The following is a 16,866-nucleotide window of genomic DNA, read 5'->3' as shown; positions in this document are numbered from 1 at the left end:
ACTTTTGCTGTTCAGAAGCTCTTTAATTTAATTAGATCCCATTTGTCAATTTTGGAATTACAGGCATGTGCCACCCAGCTAATTTTTGTATTTTCAGTAGAGACATGGTTTCACCATGTTGCCCAGGCTGGTCTAGAACCTCTGATCTCAGGTGATCCGCCCACCTTAGCCTCCCAAAATGCTGGAATTACAGGCATGAGCCACCATGCCTGGCCTGAAATCCTTTAAAAATATAACTTCTTCAATATGGTTTCTGAAGACTTTGATTTAATAATACTAATGTTCAAATCAGTTATCTATATTTAAAAAATTCAAGACTGATGTTGCCCAGGGAGGATTGAGAAACTCTAATCAAATAAAACCAATTGCACATGTACTTCTACCCTCAGCATGCTCTTTTATTCCTAAAGCTTTGTTCATCATGTTTCTTTTACCTGTAATTTCTCAAATATGACACCTTTTGTATATTTACCTAGACTTTGGTGTAGTGCCAGGATGTTTATGTAGGTCTAGAAAGTCTCAACTCCATGATTTGATACCAGCCCTTTGGTTTTTAAATCCTCACGGTTTTTTAACCAGAAGCCAAAGGGCAAATGTCTTATGCTAGAACATGTATGATTTCTAATTATTCAGATTAGGAGCCTCTATTTATTATGATTTAAAAAAAATGTTAGTGGGAATAAATGTTATATTTTTGTTAAATGAAAATTGCTAATGCTTTTACACAGGCATGCACTTGGTGTATGTTGATTTTTTATGTCATTATATAGCTATGCCATTTGTATCTAATTTGTACTGGCTTAGAATTACATAAATATATTTACATTGGTATTTCCAGTTAAAAAATGAATTATTTCCCTTTGATATCACTGTTTAATTTTTTAATCAAAGCATGGGGTATGTACTGCAACTCTAATATAAATCTTTAGTACATGTAGCTATTATCACATTATAACTCAAGATGTGTGCCTTGAGAATTTTTTTATGATTCATTTATAATTAATGCTCAAAACATTTCCCATATAATGACGATTTAACTTTTTAAGATATTGAAATCAGTCAATATAATTTTACCTCATAATACTCAACTAGTTCTATGAAAATGCAAATTAAAGAGCAAAGTATTAGGCAAATCGAATTTGCATGCATATGGTGTATATACATAAAATGATTCAGAATATTGGATATCATTACCCAATCATTACACTCATAGACCATAATAAGGAACAAGAGGAATTTGCCACATAAAAGATATTAACAGAATGGAAATTTTTACAGGCATATAATTTATATCCTAAGCCCTAACATGGCCCTGAATGCCAAAATTGATATAGCTAAGACAATAAAAGTGAAGGAAACATTTCTTTCAGCATCTGAAGAATATCTTTATAGGGAATAAATTGAATGAGGTTGGATATTATCTAGATTTCTTCAAAAGTACTATTTTTTTTCCTGCTTAAACATTGGGATATCTTACCAAGGAATTCAGAAGTTAAGAACACATTTTAGAAATTAGATAGCTGAGGTTTGAATTGTGGATTTACTATTTCCAAATTATATTACCTTGCATGTATTTTCTTAAGCTTAGTCTTTGCTTTTCTTACTCAATATAAACCATAAATCACCTATCTCATGGGAATGTTTTCAGTATTAAATATTATAATCATAAATATATTAATATAATATCTGCATATATATTATGTGTGTATATATATTTAATGAGTGTTCAGTTTGCATTACCCCTTAGTTTTTCAATAGAAACAAACAGAAACTCAGTCCTATCCCTTTTCAGATGCTTTATAAAACAACGAATTACCACCATAAAGATAAATGGCAAATTGGTTTACTTTGCATGTGATGATTCATTGAGTTCTTGAAATTAAATGTAAGTGAGATTTTCTGTCTGTCACTATAATCTTTCAATTTAATGTGTACATGCATGTGTATTTGTATATGTGGTTGAATCACATATATGGTTTTTAACTTTTAATGTGTTCATGGGAATGGAAGCTGAGGTAGGAGACTGAGAAATCATAGTAGTAAGAAGAATTAGATGTTAGATATGAATATGAAAGTGATGTTTTATAGAGATAGATGGTTTGAGCAAACATTGGGATTTAGGTTCCAGTCATATTGTTACTGTTTCTACAGTAACAAAATTTTGATGAAATTCTGTGATACTATGATACTAGCTAAATGAAAACTAACTTTATATTTCCCCCAAAGCACTTTATCTTTAACCATCTAAGTAGGGATATTGAGGAGGTAGGGAGATATAAGACTGAAGTAGAAATGAGAGGCCCTGGCTAGATATTCAAATAATTTGAAGTCTTACCCTTCAAATATATGGGATAATATTTAAAAAGCACAAACCATGGGAGTGAGAACTGACAGAACAAGTCAAGCCCTGAGCACCAAGACCCCCCACATTGTGGTCACACTAAGATGAACTAAAAAAAGAGATTGAAAATAAGTAACATTAGGAGAAAAAGCAGAAGAGTATGATATCTGGAAAGCAAGTGAAGAAAGAAGAACAGGAAGAAGTGGTCAAATATGCTATGTGCTGCTGAGAGCATTAGGACAAATACCTAATGCATTCAGGGCTTAAAACCTAGATGACAGGTTGATATGTGAAGCAAACCAACATGGCACATGTGTACCTATGTAATGAACCTACATGTTCAGCATATGTATCCCAGAACTTAAAGTAAAATAATAATAAGAAAAGAAACAGAAAAGGCCTAATTAATGTGGATTAAGGAGAAAACAGGAGAAGAGTTAAATTCAGTAATATAGAAATCCTTGTCGAGGTATGTAAGAGAAAAGAAATAAATATGAGTGCAGCTGGAAGGGGATTGTGGCAGCTAAAATCACTGTGTGATTTTGTTGCTGTTGCTTTGTATTTTGTTGGTTTGTTTTGCAGTTGATAGAAATCATGCAGCAGAAAAAGAAAAATGGATGGGTTGGGGTAATGAAAGAAGATTGCTTGAGCTATGTTTTTCAATAGATAATAAGATGTAAGATCTATTGCACAACTGAAAGTGGTGGCCTTAAAGATGGGCATGCACAGTTAATCTATATACTACAGCAGTATTACAAGAAATAACAGAGAATATGTTTCTAGAATCTGACAAATGCCTAGATACAGTGGAGGCAGATAATTAACATTCTTTTCTTTTTAATTTGTTTCTGTAATTTTTTTTTTTTTGGTAGAGATAGGCTCTCGCTATGTTGCCTAGGCTGGTCTTGAACTCCTGGCATCAGGAGATCGTGGCATCCCAAAAACTGGGATTACAGGCATGATCCACCATGCCCAACCTAATATCCTTTTTAAGATGGTCTCAATGTTCTGATTAGGTTAAGAATCAAAGTCATCATCTGAGAATCACAATGAGCTAGAAGGTTTTGTCTGAGGACAGAAGAAAATATTTTATATAATAGTCTAGAACAGGAGTCAGCCAACTATAGGCCCTAGCCATATCCAGGCTGTTGCCTATTTTTGTAAATGAGGTTTTATTGGCACACAGCCATTCCCCTTCTTTGTATATTGTCTATGGCTGACTATAGTTGTCATGACACAGAATATATGGCATATGAAAATATTCACTATCTGGTATTTTACAAAAAAAGTTTGCTGACCCCTGGTCTAAAAACCTAAATAGAGAATGAACCAAAGTAACCAACAACAAGGTTTTTCTTGAATTCAAAGTGAGTATGGTGCACACATTTGCAAATTTTTCTCTAAAATCATCTCTCTTTACAAGCAAATGTACCTAATAAAGGGAAAATTGAATTCAGCCAGAATTACAGTTATGCAAAATAAGTACAATAAAGAAAGAGAAAGACAAGGAGGAAACAAATGATTCACCATGTTAATACTCCATATGTGTTACATGAGAGCATACATTTGGTGGTAATTCATCAATATGTACATATACTGTTTGTGTGTTCCAGTTGTAGTTCAGAAAGAAGTTAAAAATGACTAAACATGGAGTTTAAACTGCCAAAAGAGGGCAAGGAAGAAATCACAATGATAAGAGACTGTATGATCAATAGGTCTAGGACACAGCTGGGTTGAAATTGATTGTGTACTAAAAGAAATGTGTTGGGAAGACAGGAGGTGGAAGATAGAGTGTGTTTAGTTTTCTAAGGCTGCCAAAATAAAATACTGCAGACTGGATGGCTAAAACACCAGAAATTTATTTCCTTACAGTTATCCAGGGTAGCAGTCCAAGATCAAGTTGTCAGCAGTGTTGGTTTCATTGAGACCTCTCTCCTTCACCTGTGGATGGCTGAAATTTTCCCTCTGTTGTCACAGGTCTTTCCACTGTGCACACGTCTGTGTTTAAATCTCCTCTTTTTAAAAGTACACCAGTCATAATGAATTAAGACCCACCCATAAGACTTCATTTTACCTTAGTTACTTTTGCAGAGGTCCTGTCTCCAAATATAGTCACATACATATGAGTTTGGAGGGTGGAGAGGATACAGTTCAGCCCACAACAATGCAGGATGCTTACAATCAGTATTGGAGGAAAATTACTAAATAATAGCCAGGTGTAGGGCATAACTATGAAAGAAAATAGCTGAAGTAGTGTACAGAGCAAGAGTGTTGAAAAAGAAGGGCTCAAGGAATGATTATCTTTGTGCATAATGAAATCACTGATAATTAATACAAGGGCTATATTGGAAGAAGTGACAGTAAAAGGAAGCCAGCACACAATTGGGAATGATCCATGGGTGTAGAAGAAAGTACCAAATATAGTATTATGAACCAGTGAGGTGTAGTGATACGGACCATGCAATTTAATGTTGTTTGTGATAGAAAGGAAATAAAGAATAACCTGAAAGCAACAAGGGAAAGCAAAGAGGACACTTAAACCCCAACTCCAGGACCATTAATATATGAACTGTTGTTGAAAAATGGGCCACCAATTGAGAAGACTACGGTGGGAAGATTCAGGGACGAGTCATTAGCCAAAGATTATGGAGAGAGTCAGAGAAGTTGTTGAAGATTTCATGCTGTTAAGAGATTGTGGAAGTACTATAGTAATATTGTAATATTATATGTGTGTACATACACACATATAATCAATTTGTATGTGTCAGCCAGAAAGGACACCTTCCCTAAAATCTTGCATATATCCCTTTCATAATTAAATAATGTATAGTTACAGAGCTTCAAGAAGAATATCAACCATTGTGTAGTTTTACAGCTCCAGAAAATATTGAGGTAAGTTGATATATATTGACATTTTTCTATGAAAGTCTGTCATGGCTTTTTATGTCTTCTCACTCGTCTCCTTATGCTCCTATTTCTTCCCGTGCATGCCAACCCCCTCCTAATCTGCTATCAATTGTAGATTACCTCTTCACTTTTGAAATTTCAGGGAAAAAGAAAAGACAGCTAAAAATGAAGAACAAATGACTATATCTTAACATGTAAACAAATTCCAAAGAAATTCAGAACCGACCTGGGCCTTCTCAAAAGAAGTAAAGTTCAAAATTCTGGCAGCATGTCTCATTTTGTCAAGTACTTTAACTTTTTCTTCTCTTTATTGCATCGTTTTCATATCTTGGTTGGTTGAGTTTGCTATTTGACCCGTGGGTCCTACTGAACCAAAATCAATAAATTCATAAATTAATAAGTGTTCTGAAAATAGCATGAGTAAAGTAAAACAGCTCATTTAAAATCAAAGCCAACTATTGCTTATAAAATTTGTATAAAGCACACTAAAAAAGAGAAAAACAGAAATGAATCAAAGGAGAAAATTCAAAATTATTAAAAATTATAATTCATATTCTGGTTAAAATTTTCCTCAGGCAACAATATGGATAATATATCCATATAGCATCTCTTTATAGAGGCTTTTAAGGCTATAAATTATACCTTATATAAAATTATATTATTTGAGAAGACCAAGAATATTTTCCCTTTCATTGTAATATCCTCTATTATAGAAAATGTTTATAATAGAAAATATATATTTTAAAATTAAAATTGATAATGCATTTTAAGAGTACAATCCATAACTTTTTAGAATTTATTTTAAAACACAATTATTTGACATGTAATAAGGAGAAATTGGGTAAAGGCCACAAGATAAAAATTATCAACAAAATTTTAACTTCATGAATAAATAAAGTAACTTCATTAACAAATGACATTGTACCTTTCAACTTAGTAACTAGCACTCTAAAATTATTTTGCCCTTTGTTTATTCTCTTCACATGAATCACGTGAAACTCAAATTTGCTCAATCACATGAAATTCAATTTTTGCTCAATTTTCTTCTGTTTTCATGTCTTAACAGAGAAGCAGGCAGCCTTGTGAAAGTGCAGATGTTCTCACAGTAATCATGTTCCAGAGATGTAGAGAATGGAGAATCTCAGTGGATTTGAAACATAGTCTAAAATTGGATCCGCAATTTTTTTCACACATTTTAGTCCCCTGAAGTAGAAGCTTAAAGGATTGAGAATAAATCCACTTGTCTGCTATCCTATTAAAATGGCAGCATTCCTGTTGTGCTAAAATAGATAGTATGCTTTGCTAAGCTGAAAAACTAATTCTGTTTGTTTTGTTTTAAGGAAAGCACTTGGAGTCAGGATATAGTGCTCTACTTTTGATACACATGAAAATAGCATATTGCAATTAGAAGATAAAAATGTCAACAATAATTAATGGGTTTTGGTGTAAACCATATCGTATATTTCATTTATTTTTTTCTGTTTCTTGCACAGATGTATCTGATTCATGTCTACTCTTATGTTTAGTTTCTCAATTTTATTTTTTTCTCCTCTTGAATTTTTTTCTAGTTTTGGATGAATTTTAGCAAAAATTATAACACCTTTACTTTTAGTTTTGCCAAAATACGTTAAAATTTAAAGCTATGTATATCTGCGTGCATAACTCTATCAAACTTTTTCTGTCCTTAAGTTATCAGAAAATTATTAACCATATATATAACTAATATATATGTTATAAAGATCTGCTTGCCCTTTTTATTTCCTCAAGAGCTTTGACATGCAAATATTCTTAAATAATATCTAAATAGGGGATGTTTACAAAAAATCTATTTATCAACAAACTTTCAGCTATTTAGAGAGATTTTTCTCTTTCAATCAAAATAGATGGGTAGAATGAAGGCTGTGTTAACAGAAACACAGCATGCTTAATTCCTTTGCCTTGACTCTTTCTGGCCATGATTTTTACTCAGTTTACATAAGTTGTATAATTTATGCTGCTATAACAATTTGTCAGCCTTTTACAAGTGCATATATCTTGTCTTTTCCATTAATGCATGTAATTGAAGACAGTCTATGCGTTACTTTTTGTACCACAGAGGCATTCAATAAATAAAGCTGACTCTGCATTTACATTAACATTTTAAACTTGCCTCTTAAAATAACTTTTAAATTATTTTCATTGTCAAAACTGTAAATACGTCTTAGGTAATTACAAAATCTGAAGTTATCTGATAAGTAAAACCATGACCACAAAGGACAGTATGCTAAGGAAAAGTCATTCCTCTGCATTACTCTCAACTATTACTAATACTGCTAATGAAGATATTTTATACCAATTAAAAATAATTTTAAACAAAACTGTGGTACTTAGAAGAAAAAAGGTAATGCTTTTCTGAGACAAACCTAACTGTAGGAGTGCCTCTGGATACTGTATATTATAGTAGGTAGCTAGCTAGGCATGAGCAAGGCAGGAGAGAGTTCCTCTCACCCGACCAGCAGTGTCAGGCAACCATCAGGTGATGGTCTGGCAGTAATTAACTGTCTCTCTAAAATAATAATGGGTCACAGTCAGTTAGGGAAAGGTAGTCTTACTATAAATAGAAATAAAATGAGACTGGTAATCAGCAGCTTCTCAAAAAGATCTCAGGAGTGAGTGAATGGGCTCACACATGCACACTAAAAGGCAAAATGGCTGAATTTAACTGGTGTGTGACCTCCTAGGGACATCAGCTGGTAAGGGAGAATGCCTCAAATGAGTATTCGTACAACTCTAGTAAACACGTGCTCTCCTCCTAAGTGCTAACAGGCCACTGAGCATGCAGACAGCCCACCCCAAGGGAAGAATCAGGGGAAAAGGAACACAAGTCCCTGGAATTATGCCAACATACAAAACTCCATGTCAAAAGGTCAAACCTTGCAGTTGCCTTTCAAGTCACCCGCTTCACCCTCTTCCAAGTGTACTTTATTTTCTTTTCATTCCTCTCTAAAGCTTTTTAACAAACTTTCACTCCTGCTCCTATACTTACCTTGGTCTCTTCTGCCATATAACCCTCAGTCATATCCCTCGGTCATATTCTTTCTTCTAAAGGGGGAAGAATTGAGGTTGCTGCAGACCCTTGTGGATTTGCTGTCAGTAACATGTAAACACTAGTAATACCAAGTATTAGACATACGATTGAACTACATGATTTTATGTCTTTTAGGTTTTCCTAGTAATAACATTTTTATGGTTCCAAATGTGTTTGAAATCATTTTAAGTGGGTATTTCTTGTGTTTTAAGTGAAAACTTCCCCTTTATACTCTGAAGGTTTTCTTAAAACTCAACTGACAAAAAGCTGATTAATAGGAGAAAAGACACAAATTTATTGATGTGCAGAGAGAAAATCACAGAGTGATTATTCAATTACCCAGTGAGGTACAGATTATATGCTTTTTTCCAGAGGGGAAAGGGAAGATGAGAAATGCAGACATTTCTTTTGAGAGACAGTAAATCATTGGGAAGAATAAATGGATCTAGGAGGCAGGAGGCAGACATTATGGGAAGGTGATGGGTGGAGCTGCTCATGAAAAAAGATGGTTTTCTCATAAAGATAAAATTCCCCAGGTAATCATGTGGAGCTGCCCTTGGAAAAACAGGTAAAAAGTCTGTCTGGGCACGGTGAGAGACCACTAGTCTCTTTTCTGGGGATTGATCTTTCCTGGTCATTTGGTGAGATTCCTAGGGAGGGAGACTTAAGACAATTGCATTTAAGCTTTCTTAGTCAGATAAAGAAACTCCAGAGAGAGTCCCCATTGATGCTTTTGGAAAGAGGATCAGAAAAACAGAGAAGAGGGAAAAATCAGAGAGAAACCATGGTTCTGAGACTTATTTCTGAGGCCTTTCTATTTTCAAAGCACTTAGCACGCTGAAGTGCCATATTCTGGGGAAAAGTTTTCTGTAGCCCTGTAATTCATGTCTGTAGAATCTGATACCTATAGGGATTTATCATAACTGCTTGTTTTCCAGTATTTCTGAAACCTAAGTAATACTCACAAGCCAAATGTCAATCTTACAATATGTTTATGATACATAGTATATAAATAATATACACAATATATTATCTATAAAATCATTTAAATTTTACAAATATAGTACAAATATTGAAAAGTCTTCTCTGAACTAATGACTTCTCTTGGGTCATGTAAAAAATATTTTATTAGCAATTCTTTTTATGTTGAAATATTTTTGTGAACCCTGCAACCTGAGTCAATTATATAAATAGCAGTAATTTCTTGGGTATGGAAACTTCTGAACATAGGTAAATGTAGTCATGCCAGAAATCAACTATATGTCATATTCACTTATTCTATGTTATCCAAATACTTCATTCAATAGTCAGAAAGGATACAATTACTCCATATAGTTAAACTTAAGTGAAAGAAAGTTATAGCCACCTGAGAGATAATGTCTCCTCACTTCTGACCCTACCAACTGAAAATGTATCTCCAAGAGTAAACAGACATAAATTATAGTTGGTACATGGCAAAGGCACCTGACAACCATAGCTGAAGCATACCCTGAGAATGACCCTATGGTCTAAGAAGAATGTGTGTTTGGAGTCCTGAGCTAAGGGATCCAGGAGTAGACAACCCAGTTTCACTCCTTGTCTATGAAGGACATCTGAATCCCCAGACATTCCCTTGGAATGCAGGCCATACAGGGGATCCAGGCCCTTTGTTTTGCGTTACATGGAGATTGCTAGGTGAAGGTTGCTAGGTGGAGGGTGCTAAGTGAAATTGCTATATAAACTGCATGTGTTTTACAAATGGTGGTGGTTCTCTGGTCCAGTCTGCTCCTCCTGGATTGTCCCTGTATGTAAGTTCCTTCAATAACTCTTTTGCTATCTCCAGGTTCCTTTTTCAGCCTCTAGGACACACTGTCATCCTTAGTGGAGTCAATAGGGGTCTGGCACAACAATTAGTTAGAGTGGGATTAAATGTGGAGCAGAAGTTTTGTTTCAGGGTAAGACATGGCTCAAAAACATTGAGCTTCAGAGAGGGGAAGGGGAGGTCTAGTTTGGAATGGAGTATGGGGAAACTGACTAGGCTGTTTTAATGGTGCCAGAGGGGGTCAGGCAGTGAAGGTCTACAAAAGATATTCTTCAGATGGTGTGAAGAAAATCAAAACATTTTACCCCAAAATATATTTCTATGACATATTTTTGAAATGGTTGCCACAGGGTCAGCAGACTGAATTGGTCCCACAAAGATGTCTTTCGTGGGGGAAATTGGCGTCTGTAAAGACTCCCCACTAACCAGGCCTTCCCTTTCAAAGCTTGTCCTGGATCTAGGGGAGATTAACTGAGAGTCTGATACCTTTAAAAGTCTGTAAAGAAACATTTATCATCTATTCTCTCTGAGGTCTACTACCTGTAAGGCTTCATTTACATAACAAGGCCTTCTTTACTAGCCATGACTTTTCCTCTCTCCCTCTCATAAACTGTTTTATCAGCATCCAAGCCCCCATTCTTTCTGTAACCTCAAGATATAAGCTTTTGTATCTCATTGAGAGGTTTGGTCTACATTCTGAAGGCCCCAGTGTATAGACATTAAATAAAGGTGTGTGCTTTTACTCCTGTTAATCAACCTGCCTTATGCTAATGATTTTTCAGTGAACCTTTAAGGGGCCAAAGGCCTTGGCCCCACACTGACATACAAGAGGTACAAAAACCCTGCTATGGCCAAGATGTTTCAGGAATTATCTGAAAATATTTTTAAAAGTGAAGCATAGTGTTGTTGCCCGAAAAAGGAATAAGTTGAGAACAAATTAATATAAGTAGAGAGTTTATTTGGGCCAAGCTTGAGGATGGCAACTCAGGAGCATAGAGTCAAGTTGCCCTAAATATCCACTTTGGTTAACAGCAGTTACAAGTGGATTTTGAAAGGAAAAGAAGAGGTAGTTTCTGAGTTATTTACCTATAATTTACATTAAAATAACATAAGCTGTTGATTGGCTGTACATTGTTTTTTGTATCATACATTCCAGGAATATGAAGATAATAGGTTAGGCATCTGCTTAGAAACAAAATGCCTTTAAACAGTTACCCCCAGGCATGAGTTGGTGGGGGGAGAATATGACTGAAGTCCGATTCCTCAGTTCTTTCTGGGCCTGATAAATTTTGCATACCTCATATAATTCAGACTGTTTCCAGCTATTTTTCTTTTCTCAGTATATAGGCTATTTCTGGGGATACAGCTTGTTCAGAATTGTGGAGAGTTTAAGGAATGCAACTCAGACTGCTTGGGGAAGTGCCTTTTAAATGCTAGCATGAGCTTAGAGACCCAAGAAGGTAACTGGAGTTCAGGGCAGAGCAATTAAACTAAATAACAGGAATACTAATTAAAACAAACAAAATAGAGAAGTGAAGGCAGGTAGCATCAGTTATTTCTCCAATTCCTGAAAGTGTTGTTTAAAGACATGTCTTTGGCTACCATTCCTTTATAATGAGGGTTTCTAAGGTAGAGTAGATAGAAAACAAATTCAGAACTTCCTTTTGCTCCCAACTTAGTAAACTCAATGTAGTAACACATGCCTGGAGCAACCAGAAATAACGCCCATCATCAAAGACTTGAGGCATGAAGCAGTGGTGATCTTATCACATTCCCATTTTACTAATTTTTTTTTTAAATTCATGTCAACCTGAAAAAATTGAAAGAATCAGAATCCAGTTTTAAAAAGTTTATTCAAACAAAAAGCTGAGAATAGCTATCCAGGAAATATGGACTCCAGAGAAATGGGGTTAGTGCTCCAAAGTTAAAAGTTAAAGTCTTGCTTATATAGGTAGAAAGCAAAGAAATTCAGTAGAATTATAGCATTTTCTAGACAAGGCTGTTTTATGAGTAACAATTTAATTAGTTTTCTTTTTCATACAGATTGTTTTAATTTCCATTCCAACTAAAAAGTATATTTAACATTTCATCCCAGACAATGTGATAGTCATGAAGTCTTCGTGTGAGATAGGAAGACGGGAAGTTAATCTATAAAGAACATCAACAGTTAAAAGGAAAGAGGCTTGCTCTGTCACGTTTTAGTCATGTATAACATTCTACAAAACAATGTAGGTAAGGAAAAAGTCTAATCTATAATCAGAGAAACAAAGGTTACAGCTGCCTAGGTTATAGCTTCGTGTTTATGTGACTCAGCTCCCATGATAACACTTCTTTAATGCTCAAAATATTTTAAAGTTCCAAAAGCTTAGATTTTGAATTACTTATTGTCTTTTTCAAAAGACAAATAGGTCCTGGAAAATGACAAGGCATTTTTCATTAATTCAACACCATACATTAAGCACCAATATGCAAATAACAGTTTTCTGGGATATAGAAATAAAAGCAAAGGCATATTAAAAGCCAATATTATACAAATAAGTAATTTGTAGAGAAGAAGGTAATAAGTGCTATGAAATAAACGAGAATTAGATGGGTTTGGGATTGGAGGCTGGGATTGAAGAGGCTAAGGAAAGGATTGGTTTACAATTTTTTAGAGAGTTGATAGATCACCAAATGGTGTTTTAAAGGTTCATTTATAAAATAAAATTGATATGAAATCCTATCAGAACATTTAGAATACACAGAAAAAAAGAATAAAAATAAAATTACATTTTGTTCAGATACCCAAAGGCAAATATTTCATGTTATTCTCTGATTTTTTCTCCCCTCTTTTTTTTGGTTTTACTTTGGAAGATACAATGTATATTATAATTTCTACAAATTCTCTACAAATATATGTTATTGTACTTTCAACATTACAGATTGATTTTTATTTTTTTCTGTCAAACAAAAATAAAACAAAGCAAGTTATAATAATAACCCAAACATTTTATTTTAAATCTACTCTATTTTCCCCAAAAGTACAGACTTACAGTTCTAGTCCTCAGAGGTCATCATTATTATCAGTTTCTTATATTTCAGTCTCAGTGTGTTTTCTGCTGCTATAGTACAATACTGAAATTGGGTAATTTATAATGAAGAAAAATTTATATTCCCACAGTTCTGGAGGTTGTGAAGTCCAAGAGTAAGGTGTTGGCATCTGCTGAGCCTTTTTGGTGCATCACCACATGGAGAAAAACAAAAATGCAAAAAGGCAAAAAACAGCAAAACTTGCTCTTTTGTAATGGTTCTAATCCTGTGCATAGGGTCAGAGTCTTCATGGCATTATTACTTCCCAAAGTCGCACCTCCTAAGACTGCCACAGCAGCAATCAAATTTTAACATGAGTTTTGGAGGGGATAATTATTCAAACCATAGCAAAATCTTTCCAGAATATTTTGTTCATGCTCAACCATATATTGATATATTTTATATTTTTTAAAATTTTATATTTATAAAATATGTGAAATAATATATAGTCATAGAAAAATACATAATATATATATATTTCTATTTCCTCCTCCACTCAGTCCCTAGTAACCAGTATTCCACTATCTGATTTTATGAATTTAACTGTTTTAGATTTTTTATACAAGTGAGATTACACAGTATTTGTCCTATGTTCTATAGATGCATGCAATATTTCCCTCTTTTTTTAAGGCTGAACATTTTTTATTTTGTGTATATATAAAGCATTTTCTTTATCCACTTATCCACTGATAAACATTTAAGTTGTTTCTATATCTTGGCTATTGTAAATAATGCTGCAATGAACATGGGATTGAAGATATCTTTCTGAGATATTGATTTCAACTCCTTTGGATATATACTCAGAATTGGGATTGCGGGTAATTTTATTTTTAATTTTTTGAGGAACCTGCATACTACTTTTCACAGTGACTATTAATATACCGCTTTACATTTTCAGCAATAGTGTACAAGATTTCTCTCTCTTCTTCACATCCTCAACAACAACTTTTATCTTATTTTTTGATAATAGCTGTTCTAACAGGTGTGAGGTGATATTTTATTGCAGTTTTGATTTGCATCTCCCTGATGCTTAGGAATTTTTGAGCACATTTTCACTAAGTCATTAAGACATTTAATGAGTCCCATTTTATCTTTTCTTTATTTTATACTTTATTAAAATATATTTTTCATGCATTTTATGCTTTATTAAAGAAATGAGATTCTCCATATTAATTGTAAGAAGCAGTATTAGCAGATGGAGTGCCCTATATATATAATTTTTTTTTGGTTGAATTAACATCATGTAGTTTAACATACTATTTCCTTGTCTTTATTTTTGTTAAATTGATCTTTGATTCTAAGGACTTGATGATGTGTAGGTTCAATTCTTTTTGGCAAAAGTCCTTGATAGAGAGTGTTGTGTTTTTCTATTACAATTTTTGCTCTCCTTCATTCTGTGATATTAGCAGTTGATATTAAATGCCTAGATTCATTATTTTATTAGGTATTGAAAATTAATCCTATCCCTTTTTATCATTTATGAGTCAAAGTGCTTTTATAATGAGATACAGCCCCCATTTCTTATTTTGGTTATATAGGTATACAGTTTCTTTTTTTTATATACTTTAAGTTCTGGGGTACATGTGTGGAATGTGCAGGTTTGTTATATAGGTATACATGTACCATGATGGTTTGCTGCACCCATCAATCTGTCATCTACATTAGGTATCTCTCTAAATGCTATCTCACCCCAGCCCCCCATCCCCTGACAGGCCCCGGTGTGTGATGTTCCCCTTCCTGTGTTCGTGTGTTCTCATTGTTCAACCCCCACTTATGAGTGAGAACACAGGGTGTTTGATTTTCTGTTCCTGTGTTAGTTTGCTGAGAATGATGATTTCCAGCTCCATTCATGTCCCTGTAAAGGACATGAACTCATTTTTTTATAGCTGCATAGTATTCCATAGTGTATATGTACCACATTTTCTTTATCCAGTCTATCACTGACAGGCGTTTGGGTTGGTTCCAAGTCTTTGCTATTGAGAACAGTGCTGCAATAAACATATGTGTGCATGTGTCTTTATAGTAGAATGATTTATACTCCTTTGGGTATATACCCAGTAATGGGATTGCTGGGTCAAATGGTATTTCTAATTCTAGATCCTTGAGGAATCGCCACACTGTCTTCCACAATGGTTGAACTAATTTACACTCCCACAAACAGTGTAAAAGCATTCCTATTTCTCCACATGCTCTCCAGCATCTGTTTCCTGACTTTTTAATCATCGCCATTCTAACTGGCATGAAATGGTATCTCACTATGGCTTTGATTTGCATTTCTCCAGTGACCAATGATGATGAGCTTCTTTTCATATGTTTGTTGGCTGCATAAATGTCTTCTTTTGAGAATTGTCTGGTCATATCCTTCGCCCACTTTTTGATGTGGTTGTTTGTTTTAATTTTGTAAATTTGTTTAAGTTCTTTATAGATTCTGGATATTAGCCTTTTGTCAGATGGATAGATGGCAAAAATTTTCTCCCATTCTGTAGGTTGCCTGATCCCTCTGATGATAGTTTCTTTTGCTGTGAAGAAGCTCTTTAGTTTAATTAGATCCCATTTGTCAATTTTGGCTTTTGTTGCCATTGCTTTTGGTCTTTTATTCATGAAATCTTGGCCCATGCCTAAGTCCTGAATGGTATTGCCTAGATTTCCTTCTAGGGTGTTTATGGTGTTAGATCTTACATTTCAGTCTTTAATCCATCTTGAGTTACTTTTTGTATAAAGTGTAAGGAAGGGATCCAGTTTCAGCTTTCTGCATATGGCTAGCCAGTTTTCCCAACACCATTTATTAAACAGGGAATCCTTTTCCCATTTCTTGTTTTTGTCAGGTTTGTCAAAGATCAGATGGTTGTAGATTTGTGGCATTATTTCTGAGGCCTCTGTTCTATTGCATTGGTCTATATGTCTGTTTTGGTACCAGTACCATGCTGTTTTGGTTACTGTTGCCTTTTAGTATCATTTGAAATCAGGTAGCGTGATTCCTCCAGCTTTGTTCTTTTTGCTTTGGATTGTCTTGGATATGCGGGCGCTTTTTTGATTCCATGTGAAAATTCAAGTAGTTTTTTCCAATTCTGTGAAGAAAAAGTCAATGTTAGCTTGATTGGGATAGCATTGAATCTATAAATAACTGAGTAGTATGGCCCTTTTCACGATATTGATTGTTCTTATCCATGAGCATGGAATTTTTTCCATTTGTTTGTGTCCTCTCTTATTTCCTTGAACAGTGATTCGTAGTTCTCCTTGAACAGTTCCTTCACACCCCTTGTAAATTGTATTCCTAGGTATTTTATTCTCTTTGTAGCGATTGTGAATGGGAGTTCACTCATGATTGTCTCTGTTATTGGTGTATAGGAATGCTTTTGATTTTTTTTTAAAATTATACTTTAAGCTAGGGTACATGTGCACAACGTGCAGGTTTGTTACGTATGTATACATGTGTCACGTTGTTGTGCTGCACCCATTAACTCATCATTTACATTAGATATATCTCCTAATGCTATCCCTCCCCCAAACCCCCCTCCCCACGACAGGCCCCTGTATGTGATGTTTCCCACCCTTTGTCCAAGTGTTCTCATTGTTCAATTCCCACATATGAGTAAGAACATGCAGTGTTTGGTTTCCTGTCCTTGCAAGAGTTTGCTCAGAATGATGGTTTCCAGCTTTATACATGTCCCTACAAAGGAC

At 34.5% G+C, this 16,866-nt stretch overlaps 2 long non-coding RNA genes across 7 annotated transcripts in view; one reads left to right on the top strand and one right to left on the bottom strand.

Annotated features, from left to right (window-relative positions):
* LOC129060009 (uncharacterized) overlaps positions 1-9,945 on the bottom strand; it is a 46,963-nt gene extending 37,018 nt beyond the window's left edge. For both annotated transcript variants that reach the window (XR_010140528.1, XR_008526315.2), the window contains exons 1-3: positions 9,804-9,945; positions 8,274-8,329; positions 5,475-5,614 (exon numbers count right to left, since the gene is read on the bottom strand). This is a non-coding gene — a long non-coding RNA (uncharacterized LOC129060009). The remainder of the gene's footprint in view (positions 1-5,474; positions 5,615-8,273; positions 8,330-9,803) is intronic.
* Positions 9,946-10,015: 70 nt separating this feature from the next.
* Positions 10,016-16,866, top strand: part of LOC129060006 (uncharacterized) — a 287,201-nt gene continuing 280,350 nt past the window's right edge. For 3 of the 5 annotated variants that reach the window (XR_010140312.1, XR_010140309.1, XR_010140310.1), the window contains exons 1-2: positions 10,058-10,102; positions 12,212-12,348. This is a non-coding gene — a long non-coding RNA (uncharacterized LOC129060006). Of the gene's footprint in view, positions 10,103-12,211; positions 12,349-16,866 lie in introns of all 5 variants that reach the window. The other 2 variants (XR_008526311.2, XR_010140311.1) reach the window with 2 other exon arrangements.

The sequence above is a fragment of the Pongo abelii genome, chromosome 5 (genome assembly GCF_028885655.2).
Source record: "Pongo abelii isolate AG06213 chromosome 5, NHGRI_mPonAbe1-v2.0_pri, whole genome shotgun sequence".
NCBI lineage: Eukaryota > Metazoa > Chordata > Mammalia > Primates > Hominidae > Pongo > Pongo abelii.
The sequence above is the reverse complement of the archived record's forward strand: the minus strand, read 5'-3'. Positions and strand labels throughout refer to the sequence as shown.